Genomic DNA, 16,389 nt, shown 5'->3' on the forward strand with positions numbered 1-16,389 from the left:
GTACAGACCTATAATCCCAGCACTCAGGTGACAGAGGCATGCAGATCTTTGAGTTCAAGGCCAGCTTGTCTATAGAGTAGGTTCTAGGACAACCAAGCTTAGGCAGTGAAGGAAACCATTGAAAACAGAAAGATGGTGAAGACGTAATTAAACAAAGAGGCCATGTGTCAGCCCCAGCAACCACCATTCTCTGCCTCCTGGCTTTTTTTTTTTTTTAAATTAAGGCTATGTGATCTCTCAGCTGTTCTGCCATGCCTTCACTGGTCATCATGAACTCTGAACTCGAATCATTTGGAACTTTAAGCCTAATTTATTACTTTCTTTTATAAGTTTTCTTGGTCATGGAGTTTATCACAGCAATAGAAGTCACCAAGACAATAATCACTAAAGTGGTGTTGTTCTCAACTTATAAATGGCTGACAACTAATAAATGGTTACATAACGAGTGACCATATAGTGAGAACTTAAGGGTCAAGGGAGGGAGAAAGTAAGGAGAGAGAGACCAGAGACTGACAGAAAGAGAGGGGAGGGGAGAGGGAAAGAAATAGGCAGGGAGGGAGAATGAGAAAGATTTAATTATGGTAAGAGTAGGCAATATTTTTCATTTCTACTGAGGAAAGAAAAGAGTAAGCTGGGCATGATGATACACCCCTAATCCCAGCACTAGGGAAGCTGATCTTGATCTTAGAGGTCAAATCAGCCAAAAAGAGGCAATGCCATTATAGAGAGAAGGCAGGAATACTGATGGATTTCCTGCAAAGAACTGCTCTTGATATGCTCAAAATGGGCTGTCTTTAATTCTTAGGTCAGCCTGCACATTTAATTCAGGTACTACTGTTCTTTGAGTTCAGGCCATTTCAAGAAGAAGAATCAATATTGCTGTTGGAGATCTAGTGATCCAATAAAAACACACTGCTTCTGGCATCACCATTCATCTGCTTAGAAAGCCTGAGACCAGAGTGTGGGTGCCATACAACACAGTAGCCTTCAAAAACATGAAGGAAGGCACAGACGGGTCTTATAATCCAATGTTCTTAAAACTACAACTCACCCTTTGGTCAAACTGAACAGCCCCCAAACAAGCCAGACAAGCACAGAAGCACAGAGGCTATCCGATCATTGTAAAGATTCTACTGTCTCACTGAATGAGAAGACCCATTACATAAATTCTCAAACAGAAATGTCAACCCACTCTTCAGTTAGAGAGCAAAGCTTTAAAGATAAAGAACATGAAGCTGTGATTCCTGTACCTGGGTGTTACGCTCTGACAGAAGGTCTCACTGTGGAGCCTAGGCTGGTCTCAAACTCATGGCTTGGATTACAGAGGTGTGCCACCACATTCAGCTAAACCTGACTCTTTATTTCGGATGACTAATAAGAGAAGAAAGCTAGATTATGGGTCATGTAACTGGTTTTTTTAGGGGTTTTAAGCTACTGCCTCAGCTTCCCGAGCAGTTGGAACCGAGGTAGAAGCCACTGCACCCACTCCAGATGGCCTTACTCCCCTGCTTCCTGTCTGACTCTTAGACCTGAGTCTTCAAACTTTTCATCAGCTGTGAATTCCTTCACAACCCCCAAAGAATTCTTTTTCTGCTTACATTAGCTGGAATTAGACCCTATAATTTTCATTCAAAAACCTTGTCTGGAATAATGCCATGCAGCTCTTTTTCTTTTTTAATGACTGTCATTTACTGCATTCAGCCTTCCAAACCAGATGTAATTAAAAGGCTAAAATTCTAAATATCATTCAGAGAACACGAACCTCCTGAAAAGAGCTTTCACAGTGAATAATGCACTTTATTATTATTTGGTAAATGTAACTGTCTACCTAGTCTTGCAGCTGAGCAATTAAATATGGCTGAAGAAGGCCAACACATACAATTGTGCTGGCTGACCGGACTCTTCATCCATGACCTCACAGGGCAATTCTACTTCATTCCCCAGTCCATTCTAGAAAGTCTTCAACTTCCCAGAACACTGTTTCACTTCCTCTTCTTTTCATAAACTCTCCATACTGTAGTTAAGGGCAAATGTCATTCAGTCAGTAAAGCTCTTCCACACATAGCCAAGCATTCCAGTTGCTATGTATGCTACGTTATTTCTATTTTACTGATTGAGCTGAGCATACTTCTTATTTATGCATCGACCCTCACATGGTTCACAGTTATCCAAGGATCTCCTGCAATGGTACCAATCGCCTTGTAGTGAACAATAACAAATGAGCTGCCATTCTTCCCAACTTTCCACCATGGCCGAAAGCTCTGATGCTGGCCTTTCTGTCCTTTACAGTGTAACTAACTCTTATAAGGTCCATGGTGGCTCATTCCATTTTGTCTCAAAACAACTCTTTAGAAGATTTGTCTTTCATTCACACCAACCAACCGACTTTGTTCCCCTCATTACAGGAAGCACTACTAGTCAGTATTAATGATCCCTATAACAGCAATGCCAGCCAAGCACGTCCTCACTGATGTTCCTTAGCAACATCAAGGATAGTCTCAGATGATCATATTCTTCTTAAAGCATCTCTTATATCCCTCCGTGACAGCCTCCAGACATTGGGATGTTCTTGACCTCAGATCTCTGAGATCTCTTCATTTCTGTGGTGGTTTGAATAGGTATGGCCCTATAGACTCTTGTATTTGAATCCTTGGCTCATAGGGATTGGCACTATGAGGACCTGTAGCTTTGTTGGAGAAAGTGTGCTACTGTGGAGGCGGGCTCTGAGGATCAGATATGCTCAAGCCTGGCCAGTGTGACAGTCTCCTTCTGCTGCCTGTGGATCAAGGTGAGCAATTCTTGGCTACTCCAGCACCATGTCTGCCTTCATGCTGCCATGCTTCCCACCATGACAATAATGAACTAAACCTCTGAAATGTAGCTGTAGGCATAGAGTTATTGTGCACTGTATCATTCAAATGCTTATTTCTGTGTTCCCATATCTGGTTGCAATCCTTATTCTGAGATTATCCTGTCTCAATGTTTATTGCTCCCCAATTATTTCCCAACTGATCAGTAAAGCTAGCTGATCAGCCAATGACTGAGCAGGGGAGAATAGGGCTGGGCTTCCTTCTAGGGGAGAAAGAGGAAGTAGGGCTTTGCCAGGGGGATTAACCATGGGAAAGAGTCCAGGAGACATTATGAGGCAAAACACCTGGAACCTGGAGAGTCAGATCAATAATAAAAGTTAAGTATCTCAGGGATTTTGGCTGGGAGGTAGCCAGATTAATTTAGAGAATTAAAATGGAGTAATACTGCTCAGTTGTTGTGCCCTTAAAGCTGGATAGATAACTATAACACAGTTATTTAAAAAACCACTTACAGTAAGCCAGCCCCAATTAAATGTTTTCTTTTATAAGAGTTGCCTTGGTCATGGGGTCTCTTCACAGTAATAAAACCCAAACTAAGACAATCACTCATTATAAAAAAGTTGCCTCTCATATGCAGTCATGGCTTTTTACTGGATACAGGATCTTGCTCTGTATTTCAGGTTGGCTTTGAACTCACTGTGTAGTCAGACTGGCCTTAAACTAGCAATGTCCAGTCTTGGTCTTCCAAGGGTTAGGATTATAGGTACATGACACAAGTCCTGGTTATGCTCATGGCTTAAATAACAAGTATAAATAATAACAACAACCCCCAAGATTTTAAGCTGCACATTAGGTCTTTTGCCCTACTTGTTTCTTTTCTCCAACTTTCTACTTGATATCTCTGTGAGTATGATCAACTGGCACTGACAACTGACTGTATTGAAAACTGAATCCCAACCACCCCCCTTCCGCCAAATACTTGCTCTATTCATAATCTTGTTCATCTTTAAGGACTGCACATTTTCACATTGCTCAGGTACAGTGTACTTCCAACACAACAAAGTGATCTCTTAAAAACATGACAGATTCCATAATTTCTCCGGTAGTTCCATTCTCAGAAAGTCCTCTTTGCATGGATTTTTATGGTCTCACATGACCTAACCATCAGCCCTATGCCTAAGACTCTCCTACCATTCCTCATTCTACCATCCTACTATTCCAGTTGACTCCAGCCACACAGTCTCCTTGCATTTCTCAAACATACCAACATACTACATACAGCCTTGGCACTTAACTGAAATCTCAGTTTGGAATATTCTTCCCCTAAAGATCTGCATGTCTTGTTTCTAATTTCATTTAACTTCCAATCAAACCATCTTATCAGAGAAGAATCCTAACTACTTAACACAGTAAAAACTTACTTATTTACCATCTATCTCCAGATATAACAAAAACTGCAGGAGGAGAGAGACTTCATTTTAAAATTTCTTCATCTCCAGTGTCAGACAGTAGTTGCTTAAGAAATCTGGGTGAAAAAATAAGTAAATTAGCTTTTCAAATTATAAAATGAATAAATAAAATGTATTCATTACTTCTACAAACATCTGTGACAAACATAGAATGTGTCATTCCAATCTCCTTCAAGAAAGAGCACGTTCAGTGCCTTTGGGGGGGTCATCTAGCAAAGTTGCCTTGCCCACACAGTCAGGTTGTTCCCATGGTAGCCTAACCCCAGTAAGTGGCAGAAACAATGATGTTGGATACTCCATTTTCCCCAGCTTTCTTTCTGGGTCCCAATCACAAATTAGACATCATTGTAAGAATTCCCTGGCAGCTGCTTCTGGGGCAACTACTGTGGCAAATCTAGGAAGACAAACACTGAAAAATATGCATAACCAAGCATTCCACTCCAGCCTGCTGCAGAGCAATTGTGCAAGGATAGCAGCTTCAGGGCTCCTCATGCAGTCAGTGATGGCTGCTGTCTGTCAGAACAGCACCACAGCTCAGCTTCTCCTGTCAAATCCTCCTTTATTCCCACCACTTACGCTGTGGTTGGACCTATGTCACTCTTTAATATCTCACACCAAATTATGTCTCAAAATCTGCTTCCTAGAGACCCAACCCGTGACACAATTAAAATGTGTGCTTGTGAAAACTAAAAACAAACGAATATCCTTGTAAAATACAAAGTGAGGATGTCTATAGATAGTTCTATGATACATGTTCTTTCCTTCTATAGAAACAGTTGTATAACAATCTATTTTAGCTGGGCACAAGACCAAGCAGAATAAAACTATTTTCCCTTGCAATCAGAGGTAGCCATGAAACTAAATCACAGCCAATGGGGCTTGAGCTGAAGTAATAAATGTATTTTCTGGAACTGCTCCTTCACAGAATTAATGTCTTCTTTCTCTGCCTTTTCCCTCTTCTAACAGGAATATGAACATCATTTTGAGTATTGTGGACCACGCAGATCTGGGTAATACCACAACACTGAGACAGGATATTCTCAGAATAAGGATTATAACCTGAAATGGGAGCACAGATATCAACCTGAGTTTCTGTGGAACCACTATAATAACTAGCCCCGGAAGGCTTGAACTCAATTTGTATATTTGAAAAGAACTAAGTTTCTAGTTTCAAATCTTCAGCATTTGGTGTCAGTCACAACTGCTGCCAGGAACCTGTCCACATCTCCCCAACCCCAAGCACTTACTCCTATACCCAACACCTGCAGGTTTCTCTAAGGTGACTTCATGCAGGGTACTGGCACTTCCCGACCTATCCTTCCCTGCATGGGAGGTCCCAAGGACACAAGAACCAGTCTCTACTTTATGGTCACTGACTTTGTTTAACTCTAGCTGTCCACCTAGCTTTTCTTGATGTTAATCCTCTGCTTGGGAGAGGACTCAGTTTCCAGAGGCCGAGTCCTGCTTACTTTCTGAAGTTCTTTCTAGCGATGAATCTTTATCTCAAGATCAGATTCTGCTCAGTCTAAGGACAGTGGTTAGGGTTCTTCATAGTTAACAATTGTACATTTCACATCTTTTTCTTTGTGTATCAAGCATGATATTTTCTTAAATGAAAATGAAATTGTACAATATAAATTATGCAACTTGTACTTGTCATTTAAAATGTCAGGTCATATTTGATAACCGTTGTTTATGTGTATGTATAGAGATACATGCATATTAAATGTAGATATAATGTATCATTCTTGAATGTTTAAAGGCATGAAATATATTAATAGATGTACATATAATCATATTAGCATTTTTTAGGCATTTTAGACTGATATATATATATTATTTTTATCAAAAAATTCTTCCTTTGAATCATATGATTCAATGAGGAAGGAAGAAAAGAATTAGTGCTGAATATGGCAGTACCCTATTTTTAAAGAGGAGGAGGAAGAAGAGGAGGAGGAAGAGGAAGAGGAAGAGGAAGAAGAGGTAATCGAGCTGGTAGACTGGGTAATCAGAGGAGGCACATGCCTTTAATCCTGGTATTCAAGAGGCAGAGGTAGGTGGATCCATGAGCTCAAGGCCAGCCTGGTCTATAGATTGAGTTCCAGGACGTCAGTGCTACAGAGAACCCTGTTTCAGAAAAGAAAAAAAAATGTCCAAAAGTCTTTCCCAAAGTATGTTTATAAGAAATTCCTTTTGTTTTTGTCTTGAAATACACCTATATTTTATTGCAGAAGTTTATTTGTACTTGTGAATGTCTAAGAATTAATATAACTGTCAATAAACAACAGAAATTCCAAGTGAGGTAGGGGCTTGTGACAGGGCCTTACTATTAAGCACATGGGGTCTCAAGCCTAGTATCCCTTGACTCTGTCTCTGAATGGTGGAATACAGGCCTGGGCCACCAGCAGTAGAAATTTCATTGCTCCCATGTTAACCCTACCGATGTAAGTCAGTACTGTAGTATGTGCCTCTAGATACTTAGGAGGCCAAGGCAAGAAGATGGCTCGGGCCGAAGAGTTTGAGACCCATTTCAAAAACAGATTAGCAAACAAGAATACTATCATATTTAGATCATAAAGTATAATAATAAAAATGACCTTTTGTTGGAGGAGAGATCTAGTAGTAGATAATGGGATTATTAATAAAATAGTGTAACACGTCCACATTGACGCAGAAAATTAAACAAATACCTCCAATCATGAGAGCCATGACTTCTTTAACCTCGTTAGAAAAGTACAATGTTATATAGCAAACAGTTTGAAGGACCAATAACCTGGACCACTATAATTTCTGAAATTCCTAAGATGAGGCAGAAGATACAGACACAAAGCTGGTAAACTGGTAAACTGGTAAATAGGGCAGGCCAGATGTGGGGGAGAATTACTGTGCTGGTGTTTTTCCTATTAGTGCACTACCGAAGAAATGTCTCCCAACTAGTTATTAAATGTTCACTCTGTCTGTGGTAATTGCTATTATGCTGAAAGCAATTACTCAGTCTGGAACTAGAGATACAAAGGGCTGGTTCTCGTTTTAGCAGAAGTTAGGTAATTCCTGGGTTTGTAGGGATATGCCTTACTCCTTAATCAGCAAGCACATTTACAACATGAAAACTCTCCTCCTGCTTCCAATTCGTCCTAAAAACACAAAAACAAGGACAGGAGAGATGGCTAGTTAAGATCACTTGCTGTTTGTACTGGCTAATTTTTATTTCAACTTGACACAAACTAGAGTCATTTTGGAAAAGGGAACCTCAATTGAGAAAATGCTTCTACCAGATAGACCTGTGGGCAAGCCTGTGATATATTTTCTTAATTAATGTCTAATGTTCAGGGCTTAGCCATTAAGGGTGGCGCCACTTCTAGGCTGGTGGTCCTGGGTTCTATGAAAAAGCAACTCGTGCAAGCCATGGGGAAAAAGCCAGTAAATAGCACTTCTCTCTGGCCTGCCTCTGTATCAGTTTCTGCCCTGACTTCTCTTTGGTGATAGAGTGTAATGCAGAAGTGTAAGAGTAAATAAACCCCTTCATCTTGAAGTTGCTTTTGGTCATGGAGTTTAATCACAGCAATAGAAACCCAATGGAAGACACTGCCCTTGCAAAAGAACTGAGTTTGTTTCCCAGGACGTGCTTGGCAGTTCACAACTGCTTTTAGCTCCAGTCCCAGGGAATTTCACATCTTTTGGCCTTCTTAGGCACTGCACAAATGTGCTACACAGACATATGTGTTGTAGGCAAAACACTCACAGTCATAAAAGAAAAAAAAAAAACCTTTAAAAAATTAGGAGGAAGTAGGTGGTAGGGGAACTGGTTTGCACCAGGCTTCCTGGATTTGTATAGTAAGTGAATTGAGGAGCCATAGGGGATTTTATACACCGTGAGCTGATCTATGATCACACCCCTAATTTGTTGATCCCCAGCCTTTCTACCACCTGATATGAATTACCTTTTGAATGAATGGGAAAAGTATGACACAGGGGTAATGCCTGAATCCCATGGCTTTGTTCTCCAAGTTCTTGTCCCTGGCACTGATAGCTTTCTCTCAGGCTGTTTCCCTGCTGCTTCTGCAACTACTGAATGTAAGTATCCTTTGGCAATGATTTTCAGCTGCCTTCCACATAATTTCCATGACTCCAAACACCCTTGATTATGATAACCTAAGATCCAAATTAAAATTTTATCTAAGCTGACAGTTTTTTTTTTTTCTCCTCAGAGGTTGTAGTTTCATTTGTTTTTTGTTATTTTTTGAGACAAGTTCTCAGAAAATAGCCCAACCTGGTCTGGAACTTACAAAGATCTACTTGTCTCTGCTTTTTGAGTGCTATAATTAAACAAGTGTGCCACCATACCAGGCAGGTGGAAATTTTATAAATAAAAGGAACCAGAAGGCATAATAATATCTGCAATAAAAACAACTACCACCATTTAAAAACGAGTCTATATTCCAAGCACTGAAGAAAAGCACTTCGTACATAAATACTTGATTGTCTCCTTAATAATCCCAAGAAGTACACTTTACCAGTTCAGCAATGTAAGTGAAGTTACTTTCAAGTCTCAATCCTCCCAAATCTTCAGGTTCACAGACTCATTAGACAATTCGAGGTCAATGTTATTAACTGGAACTAACTCTTGGTCTCCGTGTTAAAGAACACACTATTTTCTAAGAATCCTAAGGCTGGATAGAAGCCAGTGGGCTCTCAGGCTGCAGGCACATCTCTATAATCCAATCTAGACAGATGGGTATTTTCTATTTTTAATGACATCCAGGAAAGAAAATTCTTGTCTACTAAATTTAGATTGTGAGCCAAAGGAAGGAAGCACATCCAATTTTAATCCCCATTTAGCTGCACCTTCACAAGCATCCTGAACATTATTGTCACAACTAAAATTACACTTAATGAACTACACTCCAAAAATAAAGCTGGTCATTAGAAAAGGGTTCCCATGGACTCTCCAAATGACAAGAGAACACAATGGTTCTAGTCCAAAGCTCGATGGAGCTGACATGGAAACAAGTGTTCCCTGCTACCTAAAAACTCACCTCTCCCAAGTCAGAATGACAGTGCCCAGTACAGTATAACAGACTTGAAAATTAGTACCAAGTCAGAATGACAGTGCCCAGTACAGTATAACAGACTTGAAAATTAGTACCAAGTCAAAATGATAGTGCCCAGTACAGTATAACAGACTTGAAATTAGTACCAAGTCAGAATGAGAGTGCCCAGTGTAGTATAACCAGACTTAAAAATTAGTACCAAGCCAGGCATATTGTTTTTCTAATGTGATGTAGATGTGTAATCCCAGCGCTTGGGAGGCAATTGGATCTCTCTCAGTTTCAGGGCAGCCTAGTTTACACAGCCAGTTCCAGGCTGGCCAGAGATATACAGTGAGACCCTAGTCTTAGTCTTCTTGCTAAAACACCTTGATAACAGCAGCTTGGAGAGGACAGAGTTTACTTTGCTAATATTTCCTTACTACAGTCCATCACTGAGGGAAGTTAGGGTTTGGAATTCAAGGCAGAAGGTGATGCAGAGATCATGGAGGAGTGCTTACTGGTTACTGGTTTGCTCCCTGTACCTTGACCAGTCTGCTTTCTTTAGCTTGCGGGACCAACAGTCCAGGGGAACACTGTTAGGTCCTCCCAAATCAACCACCAATCAAGAAAAACACACCACAGGCTTGCCCACAGGCCAAAGTGGTGGGGACATTTTTTCAACTGAAGTGCTCCCTCTTCAAAAATGACTCTAGGCAGCTGGGTGGTAGTGATACATACTATATGCTCAGCATTCAGGAGGTGGAGGCAAGCTGATCTTTGAGTTCGAAGCCAGCCTGGTCTGCAGAGGGTTCCAGGGCAGCCAGGGTTACATGAGAAACCCTGTCTCTAAAACAAACAAAAAACAAAACAAACAAACAAACAAAAAACCCAAACAAAACAATGCCCCCTCAACCATGACTTTAGCTATGTCAAGATGACATAAAACCTAGCACAAATATTGTCTCAAAAACAAAAAAATGAACAGACAAAATGTTAACTCTAAATCTTTTTCTTTCTTTCTTTTTTTTCTTTTTCTTTTTTTTCGGAGCTGGGGACCGAACCCAGGGCCTTGTGCTTCCTAGGCAAGCGCTCTACCACTGAGCTAAATTCCCAACTTAACTCTAAATTCCTTAACTCTAAATCTTAATAATTAATTAGGCTAATGCATGTGTCATAAGTTTAACACTCTGATGGCCAATGTTTATTCTTGTTTGTATTTTAATTAGCTCTAATTAGAATATTCAATTAGCTTCTTTTAAAAGATTTAAGTGTGTGTGTGTCTGTGTGTGTGTTTATGCACATATGAGGGCAGGTGTTGGCTGGCAAAGATCAGAATATGACATAGGAATATGAGACTAAAATTACAGGAGATTGTGAGGTGTCCCATGCCTGAGAGGGAAACAAACTCCTTGGCTTCTGCAAGGGCAGTACAGCCGCTAAACTGATGAGCTTTCTCTCCAGCCCTTAGCTCAGGCTTTAAAATCCAAGTAACTTGGGGTTGGGGATTTGGCTCAGTGGTCCCCAGCTCCGGGAGAAAAAAAAAAATCCAAGTAACTTATTAACCTCCCAAAAGATTCTACCTTGATTCTAGCTGTCAGATGATCTTTTGTCAGATCTCAGCACACTAATGAAAACAAACAAACAAAACCCACAAATTCTGCAAAACAGACTTTTTTTTTTTTTTTTTTTCGGAGCTGGGGACCGAACCCAGGGCCTTGCGCTTGCTAGGCAAGCACTCTACCACTGAGCTAAATCCCCAACCCAGACATTTTTAATAGTGTATTTAACTGAGGGAGGAAATCTAAGAGCATTTTCTTTTGTAAGCTATTAGTTACGGCTGACACAAAAGTTAATTTAGTTCTAAGTAAAATATTTCTGAATTCACAGGGTGTGGTGGCATATGCCTTTAGTCTAAGTACTTTGAAGACTGAGGCAGGTGGATCTCTGTGATTTCCAGGACAGTCAGAGCTACATAGAGACCCTGTCTCAATAAAACAAAACAAACATTCAAACTAACCACTGAGCTTGCATTTTCTCAAAGTTAGGAAGGCTTCTGAAACATGGTGGCTTCTAAGAGCATGAACTCTAGTCAGATTATATCAAATAAAGCTCACTAGTTTATAATACTGAAAAATATTGCAAAGTAATCTCCTAAACATAAGCACTGACATTAAAGTCTGGCAAAGACTAGCAATAAATTCAAGTTATAATGTTAAGGTAATGTTCATATATATATTACAACAGTTCTGCTGCTATAATTCCAAAAATCTGAGTCATAATCCAACTAGTTTTGTAAATTCTAATTTTTTATTTTTATGTATTTATTTTTGTTTGTGTGTTCAAGCATCATGTGTGAGTGAGCTTAAGTTTAGAGGTAAACCTGTAGGATTTGGTTTTCCTTCCACCATGTGGGTCCTGAGGATTCTGGTATCACGCTTGGTAGCAAATGCCTTTACCCATTGGGCCATATAACCAGACTACGATTATTTAACCACACTTTTCCTTTTTTTTTTTTTTTCCTTTTTTTCTTTATTAACTTGTGTATTTCTTATTTACATTTCGAATGTTATTCCCTTTCCCGGTTTCTGGGCCAACATCTCCCTAACCCCTCCCCTTCTATATGGGTGTTCCCCTCCCAATCCTCCCCCCATTACCGCCCTCCCCCCAACAATCACCTTCACTGGGGGTTCAGTCTTGGCAGGACCAAGGGCTTCCCCTTCCACTGTTAACCACACTTTTCAACTGCACAGCCTGGAGCTAGAGGGCCCACTGAGCTAAATCCCCAACCTGCCAAGATTATTTCTTTAAGAGATCTGTTTTGGGGGCTGAAGAGATGGTTCTGTGGTTAAGAGCAATGGCTACACTTCCAGAGGACCTGCACCAGCACTCCCCAGGCAGCTCAAGCTGGTGTGTGATTCCAGGCCCAGGGAATGTTATGCCCTCTTTTGGCTTCCTTGGGCATCTGCACTCACATGTATGTGCATAGCGCCCTCCACCCCATAAACACCTGCATGCACGCACACATGCAGTAAATAAAATTGTAAGACTCATAGTTTCAATTCACTAGCACTTTTTTTAAACCCCACCATGTCTCCCCATTAATCCTAACCCATTGCAAAACTGAAAAGGGGCCGAGAGCAGAGAGATGGCTCAATTGGTTAAGGCACTTGCTACACAAGCCTGAGGATCTGAATTCAAGCCCCATAACCCACAACAAGAGGAAGGATAGAGGTCAGGCTGACCTCTGTCTTATACCTGTGGCATCACTCTCCCCAAAATAATAAAGATTTTTATAAAACTACAAAAGCTGCAAAGAACTACAGCTGAAATTAGTCTTTCCTTTAAAAACTTCAATATAAACCCAAGTATGTTTGAACTTAATTCAAGTCATCTAATTGGCCTTAGCTAATCCAAAATTTTATCAGATAGAGTCTGTCTTCATAAGGAAGGACAAAAAGAATGAATTTTTTTTGTTTTATTTAAATAGAGACATGGTCTCCCTCCCACATAGCTCAAGCTGGTCTTCAAATCTTGATCTTTCTGCTTCAACCTCTTAGGTGCTGGAATTCTAGGTGTATGCTGAGAGTATACAACTTAAACATATACAGTATGGTGATAGCAGCATAGTCTAAAGTACAGAACTGAAAGATGAGCTCATTACACTATACCATGTATAGTCATTTATCCTCATAGAAAAGCACACTGGATCAAAGCTGAAACAAAAGCAAATGGAAAGTTCAGCAATCCTACAATTTTCCAAAATGAAAACTGTACATAGCCTAACCAGGCCATGGGCCCAACCATTAAAAAGGACAGGGCAGGACAAGTGTGGCAGCACATGCGGAAATACCAGCACTTTGGAGATATACAGAAGCAGGAGGATCAGAAATTCCCTTAAGGCTAGCCTAGGGATGTTTCTATAATAACCATACACTGAAAGACAGATGAGGGAGAATCAGGAGTTAAAGGCCAACTTTAGAGACTATGTCTCACAAAATAAAACATTAAATTAACTAATTAGATAAACAGATACACATGGACACACACACACACACACACACACACACACACAGAGAGAGAGAGAGAGAGAGAGAGAGAGAGAGAGAGAGAGAGAGAGAGAGAGAGGCAGATCATTCAATCCTTCTCTGTGCTCAGAAGATGGCACATGCCTGTAATCTTAGTTGGAAAGTAGAGGCAGAAAGTAGGATCAGGAATTTCAGATCATCTTCAGCTACATAGCAAGCTTGGGCCTTGGTTACACAGTAAATTCAGGACAGTCGGAACTATATACTTTAAGATTAAAAAACAAATTCCCAGCTTACTGTTCTGCCAACACACCCAGGGTTGGCATAGGAAAGAACTCCAGAAACCGAGTGTGAGGGAGACCCAGGCCGCCTCCATTTCTTTTTAGTTGGGGATAACCAGATGCTATGGACTGCATTTTAACTCATCAAACCTTGGTTTGAGTTTTTCCTAGTGCTACATTTCAGATCAGGCCAAAGTATTCCTATCTTAAAAATCCAAACTCCTCAAAAATTCAAAAATTGTTTGAGCACCAATGTGACACCATATTTGTCACAGTAACAGTGAATCCACTAACGTACAGGCACATGTTCTTTCAAGGCCTTGTGGAAGGTGCAAGAACTGAAGTGTGCCAAAACAAGAACACAAAGAGCTACCTAGCATTAGAGTGAAGCATTTCCACAGCAGCTGCCAATTTTATGAAAATCTGTGCACCTCCCTTTTGCTTAGCTTGTGGTGAAAATGACTATTTTAAAGCTGACTGCAGGAGCAGCTCACAGCTAGCAATATGGAATCTCTAATAGGTTGTGGAACACTTTGGAAAACCTGGGATGTGACAGAAAACAGGGCCACATGTGACTGGGCTTATGTACTTGCAGGGTTCTTAGAACAGGCAGACACTCTAGAAGGAATTCACTCGTGTAACACCGAGAAATCTGAGATGAGCAGTCAGCAAACTAGAGACCTGAAAGGGCCAATGGTATGGCACTAATCCAATCCTAAGACAAGAAAAATAAGGAGAGCTAATGGGGCAATAATCCAGGGGTCAGAATTAGGCTTAAGAGCCAAGGTTTTGGGCTGAACCTATCAGGCAGGAGTTATATTTGACTTTATTCTGTTTAGGTCTTCAAATAATTAAATGAGGGCATGAGTTTTACTTGATCTACTCATGCAAATATTCATTTCAAAGGCCAGGCAAAATGTCACATTCTGGTATTCCCACTCCTTGAGAGGAAGAGACAGGAGGATTGCCACAAGTTCAAGGCCAGCTTAGTACTGATACTGAATCCCAAGCTCTCTAGGATACATAATACCCTATTTCAAAAAGCAAGTAGGCAAACAAAATAAAAAAAATTTAATCTTATTTAGAAACACAGACAGGAGACTGTTTGACCACACATCTGGGGACTTGTGGTCTTATCAGTTTGACACATAAAACTTATTATTATCACTGTCTTATTTCTTAACTCTCCAAGACAGCCAAAACGGCATCAAAGAGATTTTGAAACCTAAAGCTGGGCATGATGGCTCACACCAGTAATCCTAGCATTTGATAAGCATCAGGAGTTCAAAGTCATCTGCAGCTACATAGGGAGTAAAGAAATTTAAAAAAAGATAAAATAAACCTTAAAATCTGGTGACAAGTAGTTAAGAACCAGGCAGAGGAAACTGACTCCCCACAGGAGTCTATATGGTCAGACTACCCTATAAGCAGAGATTTCCCTCCCGATCTGTAGAGCAAAAACTGTGACGTGAAAAGTCAGCTCTGAAGATGATGATTACTATCTGAAACTGAACTGCCCTTCACAGCCATAAAGAAAGAGAGTTGCTCTGGGATGGAGTGCCACTCACCAGGTAAAGATACATGCTTAGCACGCCCAAGGCTCCACCAATTCCACCCTCAAGAAAAATCTGCTTTTAAAACACACACTTTTCCTATTTCTCTTGTTCTAAATACATAGATATTGTCTTCATTTACTATTACCCTTACATGTATGTGCACATGCACTTGGCCCATCACAGATCTATCCAAAAAACATAGCACTAAGAGGTTGAGTCCTTTGGTTACAGGAAAACCAGTGCTGGAAGAAAGGAGACTGTCCAAGGAAAATCACAGGCTAAAATAGCCCAGCCCATGTGTAGCCAGAACACTGAGTTAAGCTGTTGGCTAGACTAAAATACTTATCTACAAAGGAGGACCTGAAGAACCAGCCTGTATCCATGTTAGGTTTAAAAGCCATTTTACAGTAAAGACAATCTAGGCTCATTTCTGTTTTTCAAAGATTGGGCTATGCCTCACCTGTAACCTCAACTACAAATGGTTCTGTATTTTTTTGACTCAAGAATGACATGTTTCAAAAAATTATCTAACTTTGTTTCAAAAGGTTATATGACCCCGCTATAATTATAACTACCTGTTGTGATTACCTTGTTTTGACCACCTGTTATGTTCTGTACCTGTAACTCTACTCTCTTTGCCTGCCAAATCCCCCACTTGGAAAGACTCTAACCCAAGCTATAGAAGCTTTGTCTTCTTCACATCCGATGTTGACCTCTTGATCCCTGCCTTAGGGGGACGCAGCCCAGTACACAAATAAAAAAGCTTGCTTTAATTAACTGCTTGCTTTAATTACACTAGCCATGATGATTTAGGTTGGTGGTCTTTCTCCCATCCTTTGGCATTAAGAGATCCACTTCACATTCACTCATGTGGCATCTAGCAGGTCACAGAAGGGCTGCTAGCAGGTTCACTCTGTGGTGGCTGCTAGGCCAAGTGTCTTTCCCACATGACCTTCCCATAGACATCCTAGTTCCCATCATTTTAAAGATGTCTCACAATATGGCCTCCCCCAGAGACAGACAGACAGACAGGAGAGAGAAGAGTTAGTTTTTTCACATCCCAATGCGGGAAGTGATATCAAGTCGGCTGTATTTTCTAGTCATTAGAAGCAGGCTACCAAATCCAGCTCACTCCAGAAAGTTAAGCTTCATCTTTCAAAGAAAAAGAAGAAAATAGAAATGGCATTGTATCTCTTCAGTATCACCAGAGAGGGTGTG

General features: G+C 40.5%; 1 protein-coding gene and 1 long non-coding RNA gene across 9 annotated transcripts in view; one reads left to right on the forward strand and one right to left on the reverse strand.

The window, feature by feature from the left end:
- LOC134486089 (uncharacterized) overlaps window positions 1-6,510 on the forward strand; it is a 91,556-nt gene extending 85,046 nt beyond the window's left edge. Inside the window, exon 4 of the long non-coding RNA XR_015684306.1 lies at window positions 5,246-6,510. This is a non-coding gene — a long non-coding RNA (uncharacterized LOC134486089). The remainder of the gene's footprint in view (window positions 1-5,245) is intronic.
- The window catches only part of Scai (suppressor of cancer cell invasion), a 111,964-nt gene that overhangs the window by 84,431 nt on the left and 11,144 nt on the right, over window positions 1-16,389 (reverse strand). The window contains 1 exon segment of one of the 8 annotated variants that reach the window (NM_001399634.1): window positions 4,240-4,335. The gene's annotated coding sequence lies outside the window, so the exon portion shown is untranslated. 8 annotated transcript variants of the gene reach the window in all.

Source organism: Rattus norvegicus, chromosome 3, assembly GCF_021556685.1.
Source record: "Rattus norvegicus strain SHRSP/BbbUtx chromosome 3, alternate assembly SHRSP_T2T, whole genome shotgun sequence".
Classification (NCBI taxonomy): domain Eukaryota; kingdom Metazoa; phylum Chordata; class Mammalia; order Rodentia; family Muridae; genus Rattus; species Rattus norvegicus.